This window comes from Apis cerana, linkage group LG9 (assembly GCF_029169275.1).
Source record: "Apis cerana isolate GH-2021 linkage group LG9, AcerK_1.0, whole genome shotgun sequence".
Lineage (NCBI taxonomy): Eukaryota > Metazoa > Arthropoda > Insecta > Hymenoptera > Apidae > Apis > Apis cerana.
Window position 1 is genome coordinate 1,752,044 of NC_083860.1, and position 13,911 is coordinate 1,765,954.

The 13,911-nt window shown below is 16.8% G+C and overlaps 1 long non-coding RNA gene across 4 annotated transcripts in view; it reads left to right on the forward strand.

Moving 5' to 3' along the window:
* The first annotated feature begins 3,480 nt into the window (after positions 1 to 3,480).
* The window catches only part of LOC107995413 (uncharacterized), a 72,093-nt gene continuing 61,662 nt past the window's right edge, over positions 3,481 to 13,911 (forward strand). For 3 of the 4 annotated variants that reach the window (XR_009831256.1, XR_009831255.1, XR_003696598.2), the window contains exons 1-3: positions 3,481 to 5,448; positions 6,684 to 6,924; positions 7,326 to 7,439. This is a non-coding gene — a long non-coding RNA (uncharacterized LOC107995413). The remainder of the gene's footprint in view (positions 5,449 to 6,683; positions 6,925 to 7,325; positions 7,440 to 13,911) is intronic. The other variant, XR_009831254.1, reaches the window with a different exon arrangement.

Genomic DNA, 13,911 nt, shown 5'->3' on the forward strand with positions numbered 1-13,911 from the left:
AATAATTTTAAATAAAAAATTTAAAAATTCAGAAAGAAATCGATTTTTCAATAATATAAAAAGCATTAAAATATGATTATTAAAAATAAATATATTTTATAGTTTGCTTAAAAAAAATTATTACTTACAATTAGAACTAATTGTAAAAAGAGATTTATGTTTGTGCATGAGATTTTGCAAAAAAGATACAGAATTTTAGAAATATTTTGACATTTGGCTCATGAATGAAAAATATTTCAATTTATATAATAATAATACTATATATATCTGAAATAAGAAAATTCAATACTGAATTAAATTATGACAAAAATATAATGATATAGGCTGATACGGTATAAAATCAGAAATGTAGTTTTTACAAATATTATGAATAAATGCACATATTTGAAAATTTTAAAAGAAAATTTGTTGCAATCCAAAAATTGGATATAAAAATGATTTTCATTTTTATCAAAATGAAGATGATTTGAATATCTATTGTTGGCTTCTTTATAATTGTTCTCATATGAAACATTTTTTAAGAATGCAAAGAATGCTTGAATTAAACAATTAAGTATGCTGGAGTTAAATTAAAAAATTTTCGTAAAATTTTGAGATAAAAAAATTTTTGGAGAAAACCGATCATACTTAATAAAATAAAAGTTGCATAAAATATGTCTGCCAATATATTACTTAATGCTTTTGAGAATAATTATTTCTTAGAAAGAAAATAAATCATTGTATTGATATTGGTAATCTTTGTAATATAGAAAAAAATTTCTATATAATTAATAAAAATAAATTTTGAATGACAATGAATAAATTTAACTTTCTACAAAGATTTTAAGATTTCGAAAGTATTATGACCTAAACAATTTTGATGATTATCATAAGATGTCTTTTTTGAAATATGTTCTCCATATATGAATATATTATTGCCAGAATTTTTAATTTATTTATACTTATAATTATTTATATTTCGATATTTTATACGATATTATAGTCTTTACACGAATTTATAAGTAAAGAGATATTCAACTCCGTGTTCTAGAAACAACTCTATTAAATCGATATCTTTAAATATCATTAATCGATTGTCTTAATGCTTTCTGTACTGTAGTTTACATTGATCATGATATTTCACACTATAGAAATGCTTATAACAATTATTAATTTTTAGAATAAAACTATTGATTCATACTAGATAATTAATTGATTCTTTATTATATAAATATAAAAATTCATGTAACTAAATATTTTTGATTTATTAAATATAAATGCTTAATTTCAATTTATGTGTGATTACTTTCTTGAATATATCAATTAGCAATTATCTTTTATTAATTTGCTAGTAACTTTAACATATTTATTTATAAAATATGTTTTGTTAAGCAATATGTTCTAAAGCAAGAATATAATGAAACGATAGTAATTTAATTAATAATTAAATAATAATAACACAAATTTTTGCTAAATTTTATTTTGTAACAAAATTTATTTTGTTATTATATAAAATAGCAAAATTCAAAAATGATAATCTTAAGATATTAAAATTTGTTTTATTTTAAAAATTATGTAAAATTTATATATATGATTTATTTAGATGGCATATTTATATATTTGCATTATTGCATATTGGCATTATTTATATATTTAATCCAATGAGAAATCGGCGATATATTGAAAAGTAGTATGACAGTGAAAATTTTATTAAATGTGATTTTCATTTTTTAAATGTTGCTATTTAATTTTGTAATTATATAATTTATATATTTTTTTTGTTTTCTCTATCTATATACGTAATTATTAATATATTATTTTTAAAAAATAGATTTATCATTGTTTTAATAAACTAAATGTCAATTCGAGGTTAACTTGAAATATTTTTATAAAACGTATATTTATGCATACATATATATCATTTAAAATTTACAGATAGAATTTACAGATATTATTTTATTAAGAAATATTATTTTATGCGTTATTTTATTTTGATTTGAACTTCATTGTTAATTAAATAATAAATACATAATTTTTTATTTAATTGAAATAGAACTCGTAATATTTTTATATTTTATATATATATATTTTTTAATAGAGTATATTAATATTCAATGTTCCATTACTAATGCTTCATAGTTATTTTTATTATTCCTATTTTTGTGTATAAAAATAATCATAAAATCATAAAACTTATTATTATAGTTTGATTTAAATTTATTTAGTTAAATTTGCAATATATCTAAATATTCTCATAAATTAAAAATAAATTTTTCTTTAGTTTATCTTTAATATTTATCTATAAATATTATATATATATATATATATATATATATATATATATATATATATATATATATATATATATAATATTTGGACAATAAAATATTTGCACAAAAAAATTTTCATTATTTCATAATAAATTTTTTATTTAAGATATTATATTTTAATAATATAATATTATATATAATATACCTTTATAATATTACATATACATATTCAAAAAATGAAAATGTTATTTTTTTTGCATAATAATAATATCTAATTTTTTCATATTCTTTTCATCTTTTTTTTTGCATATAAGTATTATTATATTCTGTTTTTTTTCTAGAAAATTTTTCCTTTTCAAAGTTATTTTTTTTAGTTTTAATGATATTATAATTTAAGAAAATAAAAGTTTGTGTATTTTTTATAATTATCAATATTAATATAATAATGTATTTTTCAAGTGAAACTTTTACCTTTCTGGTTGATATATATTAAATCTAGTTAATGAATATTAAATTAGCAATATATATATATATATAAAATCTGCTTAAAAAAAATTTTTTTTTTTCATATGTTTTCTACTATGTATATATATGTATTTATTTTAAGCAGAATTTTTTTAATCAAATCTAATCTATGTTTTTCATACGAGTAATATCATTATCTAGTTCATTATATAATAAAAAAACAATTTGTTGAAAAAACTTTATAAATTCTATACATTCGTTAAAACAAAATATCTTTTGATTCATGAAATTTGATAAAAATAGAAAAAATATAATTTAAAAATTCAAGATATGATGCATTATTTTACGCAAAAATGATCATTAAAAATATAAAATTAAAATAAAAATAAAAATTTTTTCATTAAAATTATAGTTATAATTAGCTAAAATCAATATACTCATTTTTGTTAATAATTACTAATTTTTTATTCTTTCTAAAACTAAGAAATTCATAGTTTCATCATAATTTCAACTTATTAAATTATGTTTCTCTGCTTGCAATAAAGAAAAAAAAAAAGTACTGAAATTAAAATAATGATTTTAATTCCATAATTTTAGTTAATATTGATTCTAGTGATCTCAATTTATATCTAATAGATTTTTTTAAGGAAAAATACATATATTCAAGTTTTCCAATTATTTTTCTTTTTTTTTATTAAATTTACTAATCAATTTACTATTTTATTTCTTGTCATAGATTTTTTTATATAGTTATAACCTTAATATCCAATTTTAAAAAAAAATTGGTAAAATAAATTTGTAAATAAATATTGAAGAAAAAAGAAAGTAAAATAATATTTTAACAAATTAATATTTATTAATATATATATTAATATTTAAATTAATATTTTACCAATTATTTTTTTTTATATGGAAAATATCGTTAAATATTAATGTTTTATTATTGAGATAATTTTTATCAAAATGAATAACATTTATTCGAATCATTTTGTATAATAAAAATTTGGCAATATCTAAAAACTTTGATAAATTATTATGTATGTTATGATTATTAAACTAACTATTTTAAATATAAAAGAATAAGAAAAATATTTAAGAAGTATTAAAAAGCTAAAATATAATAATACATTTTGTTAAATATGAAAATAAAAAATATATATTATATAATATTTTATAGTGTATATAATAAAATAAAATAAGATATAATAAGATAAGATCTGTAAAAATAATATAAATACATAGTTCAAGAAAAGTTTCTGAAGTTGATTATTGAAATTTTAAACAATAAATATGTTTATTAGGTTGTTTTGAAAGATTTTTTTTAGTAGATTTTTATAGATATTTTTCTAAAACCTTCATGATTTCATTTTTCTAGAATAGTAATCGAAATTGATAGTAATTTATTATTAGATATTTTAATGATTTTATATTATATAATTTATATTTATATAATTTATATGATTTTATAAATGATTTTATCATATACAAAATATCTTAATATTAGAATTCCATTTGGCTGGAATAAGCAAAATGACTTTCATATTGTTATTTGAGAAAATATACTGATAGTATCATTAGAAGAACTTAATTTTTTTAAGGAGAATTATTAAATCATCTAATTATTTCATTTGATGTGTAATGTAATTGTAAAATAATAATCTGTAGTATATATAGTATAATTTGTTAATTATTTAATATTTGGAAGTATATAGGTTTTTGAAAAAAAATATATTTCTCAAAATAAAATAATAATAACTATGCGTGCTAATAACAAAAAGAATATTTGGGACAAGACATTTTGGGATAATCTAATATGTTACAGTATGTTCAAAATAATATTATTATTACTAATATATTATTAATACTATTATTAATAAGATATAAGTAATATTATTATTAGCAAGATATCAATATTGTACACAGTAATTTGATATTTGAATATCATGATTTATAAGAGATTATTCTATATATTTGTTTTTCGATTATTTTTATATAATGAATTGAACTATCGAATATATACATAAAAAAAAATTAAACTCTTTAAAACATAAGAAAGGAAATATTAAATATTAAGTATAGTATTTAATTTTTATAAAAATAATTTTTATAAAAATTGCTATTTAAATAAATTAATATAAATTTGATGAATATTTTTTTTTAAATAATTTTGACATTATTTTATTTATCCCTTATTTATTTCCGCTAACTATAACGAAATTACTAAAAAAATTTAATTAAAATAAACAAATATATGTGTATATAGAGAAAATTTTCTTGTAAATCGTGGTGTATAAATATTAATTCGAATTATAAATTTCAAACCGTAAAAATTTTTAAATGAAATTTTTAAATATTTATAAAAATTAAAGAATATTCGTTATATATATGTAAAAAAAGGTCACAAAAGTAAACGAATGCTTAAAGATGAGCTGTGTTTATATTGAATTTATACAATACATTTAGGATCGAAGTTTTTACACTGAATTTACACGATAAATGTTAGGATCGAACTCAGTTCATGCTAAGGCATCGTTTAATAAGTTTGGCGTGTTTATAGTTAATTTAGTTAACTAATTATTTATAGTTATAGATTGATCAGTTGCTAATTAAATTATACTCATACGTGAAAACATATACAATAGAAAGAAATGAAATTTCTACTGTGCCAGTTTTTAACAATAATATGATTGTATGTTGTTGAAGAATTATTAGCATTTATTGAAAAATTGGTTATGTAAGTAAATATTTTTTCTTGAAAATTTTGTTTATATTTTAAATAAAAAAAATTTAATTTAAAAAATCTTTATTATTAAAATATATATATTTTTGATCTTATATTATTTTATTTTTATTAAGATATGTTAACAATATTTTTTTAATTGATTATACTTGTATGCATCCTATATGTTTTATTAGATATCAATTCAGCAATTCTTATAATTATATTTTATTCACATAATTTATTAAAAAATAAAAATTGAAAAATTAACTTAATAGTCTTTATTTTTCGAAAAATTTAAAATATAAAAATGCATAAAGAATTTTAAAATCTTACAAAAAAATAGTTGATCCTTTTAATAAAAATATGTCAATAAATTATTTATTAAATTATTTAATAATTATTATTATGAAAATTTTCTATATTATTAAAAAGAATAATATAGAAAATATTATAAATGAAATCCATGGAAATTGTTCATAATTAAACAAAAGAAAAAAACTAATTACTTAAGGAAAAAAATTCTTAATTCTAAAATTTGCAGATGTATATTTGAAAAAATCATTCATTTAAAATTTTATCGAAAAATCTTATAATATAGTTTTTTTTATCAGAGTAGAATAACAAATAAGAAACCGTATGTTAATAATATAAATAATATCATTTATTCTGAAATACCATTATATTTTCTGATAAAAATAAATTTAACATTTTATATTCTAATGAACGTAATTATGTTTGAACAAAATAGAATATTAAAATGGAAATACAAAATTTATACTTGATTGTTATAAAATATAGTTTTATCATAGTATGAAAATTATGTATTGAAAAATTAACTTAAAAAATTAAATAATTAAAATAAATAATAAAACATTTTTAAAATAGAAATATGAATAATTATTGAAATATGAACAATAGGAAATAGTTTCCTATATATTATATTTTAGAGATTATATTATTCGTGCTAAAGATGAACTAATTAAATATTAATATAAGGTAAAATGTAAAAATAATAAGAAATAATGTATGCAATATTGAATACTTTTTTTTTATACTTCTTTTTGTATATTTCTAAAAAAACTTTTTCTAATTTTTAGAATTTATTTCAAAGTAATTATGTATATAATTTTAATACTTGCAATTATAATATTAAAATTTTTTTAAAAATCAAATATAACATATGTTTCTATTATTTAATGTTTTAATGAAATTTAATGAATATTCGAATATTTCCTTGAACTACATAGGAGTTGCAATGATTGACGAATTATAATATACGATATATATATATAGTCATAATATACGATAATGATTGGATGTTACGTTCAGCATATCAGACTATTTTGATATGCTGAATTATTGGATATGAAATTATTGAAATTTATTGTAATTCGAATAGATTCCATGTCCAATCGATGATTTAACAAAAAATATTGTTATAAAAAGCCGAACACTATCAGTAAGAATTGATCCTACAGGATAGATAAGGTAAAGTCATGATTCTTATCGCAAAAAATATAATTTAAATTAATTTATATATAATTTATTTTATATAAAAATATCTATTTTGGTTGAAACAATGTAAGAAATTCTGATTTATTTATACAATACAAATTTGGTATTATTTTAATGATTATTTCTATTGAAACAAAGAAATTTTGAGACAAAAAAATAATGAAATATATAATATATTATTTGAAATTACCAAAATTTTAATTTTTTTTATATTTTCAAATAATACTATTGGAAATAATACTATTGGGAATAATTTTAAAATAATTATTATTGATAATATTTATAATAATCATATTTTTTATTTCAATTTAAAAATTTTTAATATTTTTTGAAATTAATTTTTAAACAGAAAAGGAATACGTTATATTTTGCAGATGATTGATCAAAAATTTTAAAAGATTTAAATTACTGAATAATGAAAATTTTATTGTGAATAATACCCCAAAAATGACTGATAATACAATGGATTCATATCTACCTTATTATTGGTGAGTATAGTATAAGCAAAAAGTGAAATAATTATTAAAATACTTCTATTTAAATAAATATTTGAAAAATTTGAAGTCATATTGATGTATGATATATTTGAAATACAAAAAATAATACAAAAAATAACATAAAAAATATTTATTTGAAATACAAAAAATTTTTCTACATCATTTTTTTTATATTATACATTACATTATATATTTATTATATATTATACATTATTTTTTTTTATTATATATTATATATTAATTAATTATTATTTACTATTACTAATAATTTCATATAATACAAAAATATAATTTAAAATTTAAATATATATTTAATATATTTATAATATATATATTTATATATTTATAATATTTATATATATAGAATATATATTTAAATAAAATATAGAATCTGATAAAAAATACTTTAAAATAAATTATTAATTACATGTAAAAAAAATAAATTATTAATTACATATGAAATATTTTTTGTAGCTATTATATATATAATAAATTACTAAATTAATAATTTTTTAAGGTGTATAAGAAATAATTATATATGAAATGATTTTTATGTAATAGTATTTCAAATTTATACTATTTTTTATAATTATTATTAATTGAGAAATCCAATGGATAACAAAAATATATTTTCATAAATTTATAGGAAAGAAATTATTTATACATTGGATCTTTCAATTTTAATTCTTTAAGACCAACATGATTGATAGAATTAATGTAATCAATATTTTTTGTGATATGAAAATTCTTGATATTTCTTTATATTAATATGAGATTGCGTCAAAAATTTTTTTTATTCTCATTTGATCATTTTTATTCTCATAATTTATATAGTTAGAGAAATATAGTTTATATTTATTAATATTAAAATATCTAATCTTTCTTTAATTTTTCAAAAGCGTGTATTTCTTCGCTAAATAACTTAAACTTTTTTGTAACTAATAAATTATAGATTAGTCTTTTATAATTACAATTACTATTATTTATTAATAATTAAATTGGTTTTCGTATAATACATATAGTGAATTACTATTCTGAAAAATTCTGATGATGTAGATATAAAATTTTTTATGCAAGATAATTTCAAAAAAATTTAGTTCATTTGCAAATGAATCAATAGATTTTTCAACAAGATAATGATCCCAAGCATACGGCTTGAATTGTTAAAGAGTGATTAATATATTTACATATTATGTACCATAAGAATTAAATATATTATTCTGATTACCATATTTGGATTAAATTAAATAATCGATTAAGAAAATATGCCATTAAAGATACGAAATTTTAAAAATAATTATTAGAAAATTATAGTTTGTATAAATATCAAAAAAAGACAAGATATATGATATTAAATTTATTTTTTTTATGATTTTTTAAATTCTGTTAAATGCATGAATTCTGATAATGTATATAGTATTTTATGAATTGAAAAAAAAAAAGAAGAAAAATCAGGAAAAGGAATAAAAAAATTATAATAAATGAATAATAATAAATTAGTGATAGATAATAATTAAAAAAAACTGATAATAATTTATAAACAATAAGCAATTTATTATATTCATAATAATTTTATCATTAATTTTATTGATTAGAAATCAATAAAATGATTAAAGCAAAAATAATTTTTGCAGTTGCAATGCAAAAAACGAATATTTTTCTCTTGATTAATAAATTTAAACATTCATAACATGGCAATGTTTTGAAACGAAACGAAACGAAATATATATTTCAAAGTCATTTTTAACTGATATCAATATTTATTAATATATCAATAATTACTATTAGGATGTTAATATATTTATGAAATTCTTTAAAGGTTTGATTTTAAAAGTCAAAATAAATATAAAAGTTTATATACAAAAATTTTGGTTTAAGTTTATTTATTTATTATTTAGAAACAATTGAAGTTTGCGTTAAACGAAATGAGATAGAAATTCTATTTCCGTCACATTATTATGTCATTACATTTCATTTTGTCTAATGAAATTTTAAATTGCGTAACTTAATATATAAATCTCAATTATAATATTTTTTTGTATGTAATAATTATATTTGTTTTGATTTCTAAAATTAAAATAGAAAGTTAAAATAGACCTTTCAAAACAGTCTCATGAATATATGTTACAAACATTGACGGCTACAATGTGAAACATCATGAATATATATATATATATATTCAATTTAATAGAATTATTTTCAAAATGGAATTAAGATATTTTTCACTCTCTATATATAACTCGTATCTCTGTAACATATGTAACATTCCTCTATAAAATATTGTATAATATTCCTATATAAAATATTTTGTAACATCCATGTGTATAAAATATTAAACTGTAAATAACAATAAAATAAAATAAAATTTAATAAATATAATAATAATAAAACAAAACCAGTTATGGAGAGCCAGTTTTCGAGCTCATGTAACATGAATACTTTGTATATTTGAGATTTTTCGAGTTTTTGATCGATATTGTTTTAATATTATTGTTTGAGATTATTCATTGATATTTCTTTATGATAGTTGTGCAAATTCAAGAACCTCGCAATTATATTATTAAGTTTAATTTCGAATTATATTCGAACAAAAAGGAATTATATAAATTAAAAATATTATATATTATATAATAATAATTATAAATTAAAAATTATATAATAATAATATGTATAATATATAATTATATTATAATTATATATAATATATATAATAATAATATAGTAATAATTATATTAAAAATTATATAATATAAATTAAAAATAATTATATTTATTAAATATGGACAAATATGCTGATTACAATTATTATTTATTATTACCGTTTATAAAATCGTAATATCGAATATATTTTTATTTTTTATTACTATTTTTTAGTTACTTTTATTTTTTTTTATTACTTTTCTTTTTGTTATTTCAACTGTATCTATGAAATTTTTATGAAATCTTATTTTATCTTGATTTTTAATTGTTGTATGGCATATTTATCTATATTTTTTTATCTATATTAATTTTATTTAATGTCTTTTTTTCTTTTTTTTTATTATGGCTTTTCTCCTATCTTTTTTTTTTATATTCCTTTATAATTGTTTCTTTATTAGAATTATTTCTTTTTCTCTCTTATTTTTTTCTATCTTTTTTTTATTTCTATTTGAACTTGTTTTTTAAATTTCATTAATAAATTTATTCACACTTCTTTTCTTTTTATATTTGGTTAGAATATATTTCCACACTTTTATTTTCCTCTTATCTTCCTCTCATTGTCTTCTTGTATTTATAAGTTTTACTTTTTCTTTTCATTTATAATTATTTTTCTTTCCAATATTTTTCTTTTGTTCTTTATTATTCTTCTCTCTTTCTTCTTTTTTTTTCCAATTTTTCTAATCATTATTTCTTTTTTCTGTTTTCTTTTCTCTTAATATTTTTATTATATTTTTCTGTCTTTTTTTATAGTTTTTCTCTATTTTTTCATATATTTTCCATATATATTCTTTTGTTTTTGTTTTTTTATCGTACAATTTGCATACTTTGTTTTCTTTAACCAATATGTATTGCTCAAACATTCGTTTCTCCATATATCAATTTTCTTATTTATTTATTTTTTTTACAAATTTCCTATATTTTCTTTAAAATTTCCTATATTTCTATTTTTATTTTTATATCATTTGTTATATTTTTGAATCTCATTTCTTTTCTTTTTTTTTTCTTTTTTTTTCTTTTTTTTTTATTTTCTTTATGATATTTCTTCAGTCTTTCTTAGTTTTTTTTCTCCTTAACTTCTACCGAGATTTTCTTACTAGAATATCTTTTAATTTTTTCCTAGCTATATTCAAAGTTCTCTGCACAGCCGTGCTATTATAATAATAATACGTTGTTGCTAAACGATTATAATTGAATCTAGAAATGGCTCTGGTATTAATTGTTTCTGTTGACAGCAAGATTGCTTCTAACACAGATTATTGAAAAATAAGAATCATTATTGAAAAATAAGAATCTGTTAAAATGATAATGATATTATTGAATCATATACGAGATATGGTACAAATGTACTGTCTGTAATATAGAATAGATATATGATCTAACGCATCTAAAGCATAGAAGTTCAAAATAATATTAACTGTGAGTTCCCAAGTTCTTGTTTTTATGTTACACAAGATGTTAACTAGTAATCATATTAGTTTTCTTCGTTTTGAATCAAAGTAAGAAAAGATAATTTAATTTGAGACAAAATGCTAGATACATGAGGCAAACTTAACAATTAGAATGATTATTTTTAATCAGAGATACAGTAATCAGAGAAGAATAGATGAATTTTTATTTAGAATTTTTTTTTATACAAATTTATTCATTATCAAATATATTATTAAATATATATCAATATATGAATATTATCAAAATAATTATTCAGGAAATCAATTGATTATTTATCTATCCTAGATCATCCATCATAGATTAATATTCTAAAAACCATTTTATATTTAATATTATTTAATATTATTATATTTAATATTCTAAAAACCACGCAAAAAAAATTTATTGCATGCATGTTGTCCAATAATAAGATGCTGATTTTTGAATTTTAAATTATATATTCATAGATTATAGTTATTGTTAGATTATATATTTTAATTTGATAAAAGATACGTGATTATAAAATTTTTGATAAATTATTGTTTATTGTAATGTTTTGCATAACAAAAATGAAAAAATAAAAGAAAAGAAACTAAATCAAACAATGGGTTAAAATAAAAAAACGGTAAAAACTCATTTTTCTATGCGTGTTTCTTAATATAATTCTTTACTCTAATTATAACTAACTAATAAAAAAATTGGTGGTAATATGAAAGTATATATCAGTTAATCAATATATTTATTTAATAATATATTGGGGAGTGAAATATTTTTTCACATTTATCGATTAAGTTCCAGTAAGTCCGCGTCATTGAAAGTTGTGATTGATGAATTTATTGATCAACAATTGATCAGTTAAATTTAAATTAAATTAAAAAGAAGATAAAGATTATTTTATCATATTATCATATTATTATTATCATAATCGTCTAAATTATTTTGAACTCTTTGAGAGTTATGTATAAAAATATCTGTCAATAATTATGTCGGATTATTGTTATTTGGAAACAATTATTCATTGATTTTATAATAATAAAATAATATTAAAATTAAATATTAAAATCACAATTATCACTTGTGTTAACAAAATATTCGAATCGAAATTTAAATTAGAATAATAATTTTTTATAAAAGATAAATATTGAATTTGATATTTTCTTGATTTTCATCTAAGCTCATATATTAGTTTTATTATATAATATAATATAACATTCTGTTCAATGTAAGTAATTATTTGAATACCAATAGCTATATATTTAAATTGTATAGATGACGAAATAAAGAAATATAATACATTCAGTTATTTTTTAAAATTAGTAAAACTTGAACTTTTAAAATTTTCTACATTAATTTCATTGCTCTTAAGATTTTTTATGTTAGCGAAATCATGATTATTTTTTAATAATTCTTTGATATTAAATATTTTATATAATATCATGAAATAGAATTATTGCAAAATTTTATATCGAATTGAAGTTTTTATTTAATATTTCAAAAAGAAAAAAAGATGTATTATTCTCTGCCAAGAAAAAATAAAAATCAATTACACTATTTGAGTCGATATTATAATAATCTGCCGATTTACGAAATCGACTTGAGATAACTCGAATATTATCGATATAAATTTTAACATCAAATTAATTCATAATTTTTTTGTTTTGTATACTACATTTAATCTGAAATAACTTGTTTATTAAATAAGGGATTATTATTCTTTATTTTTTCTGTTCACAACATAATTTCTTTATTCTTAATCATTCCTATTATCCTGGTAAATAATATTCTAATCTTTCTTTTATTATCCATTCCTTCAATCATTCCATCCAGATCATTATTTTAATTTTTTTTTCTTTTAAATTTTTAATTTCTGATCTATTTCTTCTTCTTTTTTTAAGAATTTCAATTTTTTTAATGTATTGTAATTTTATCTGCAGAATTTAATAAAATGAGATATTTTATTATTTCATAAAATTATATTATTGTTTGTCGAAAATTTCAATAATATTACAATTGTTGCAAAAAGAGAACGATCTGAAATACTTGAATAACTTCAAATTTTTATTTATATTTTGCATATTTATTTATTATTTATATCTATTGCTACTATCTAAGCCATAAATTAAATATTTTATTTACTCTATAATTTCTTTTGACTTTTCAATAAATTAAAATTTAATAGATCGGCAAAATTTAAAAAATCTAATACTATATGTAGAATATATAAAATTTTATGTAAAGATTTTTACTTTTTATTATTTCTATTAATCATAATTCATATCATAATTTTTTAATAAATTTCATACAGAAGTCTGTTGATACAATTTTACAAACAATT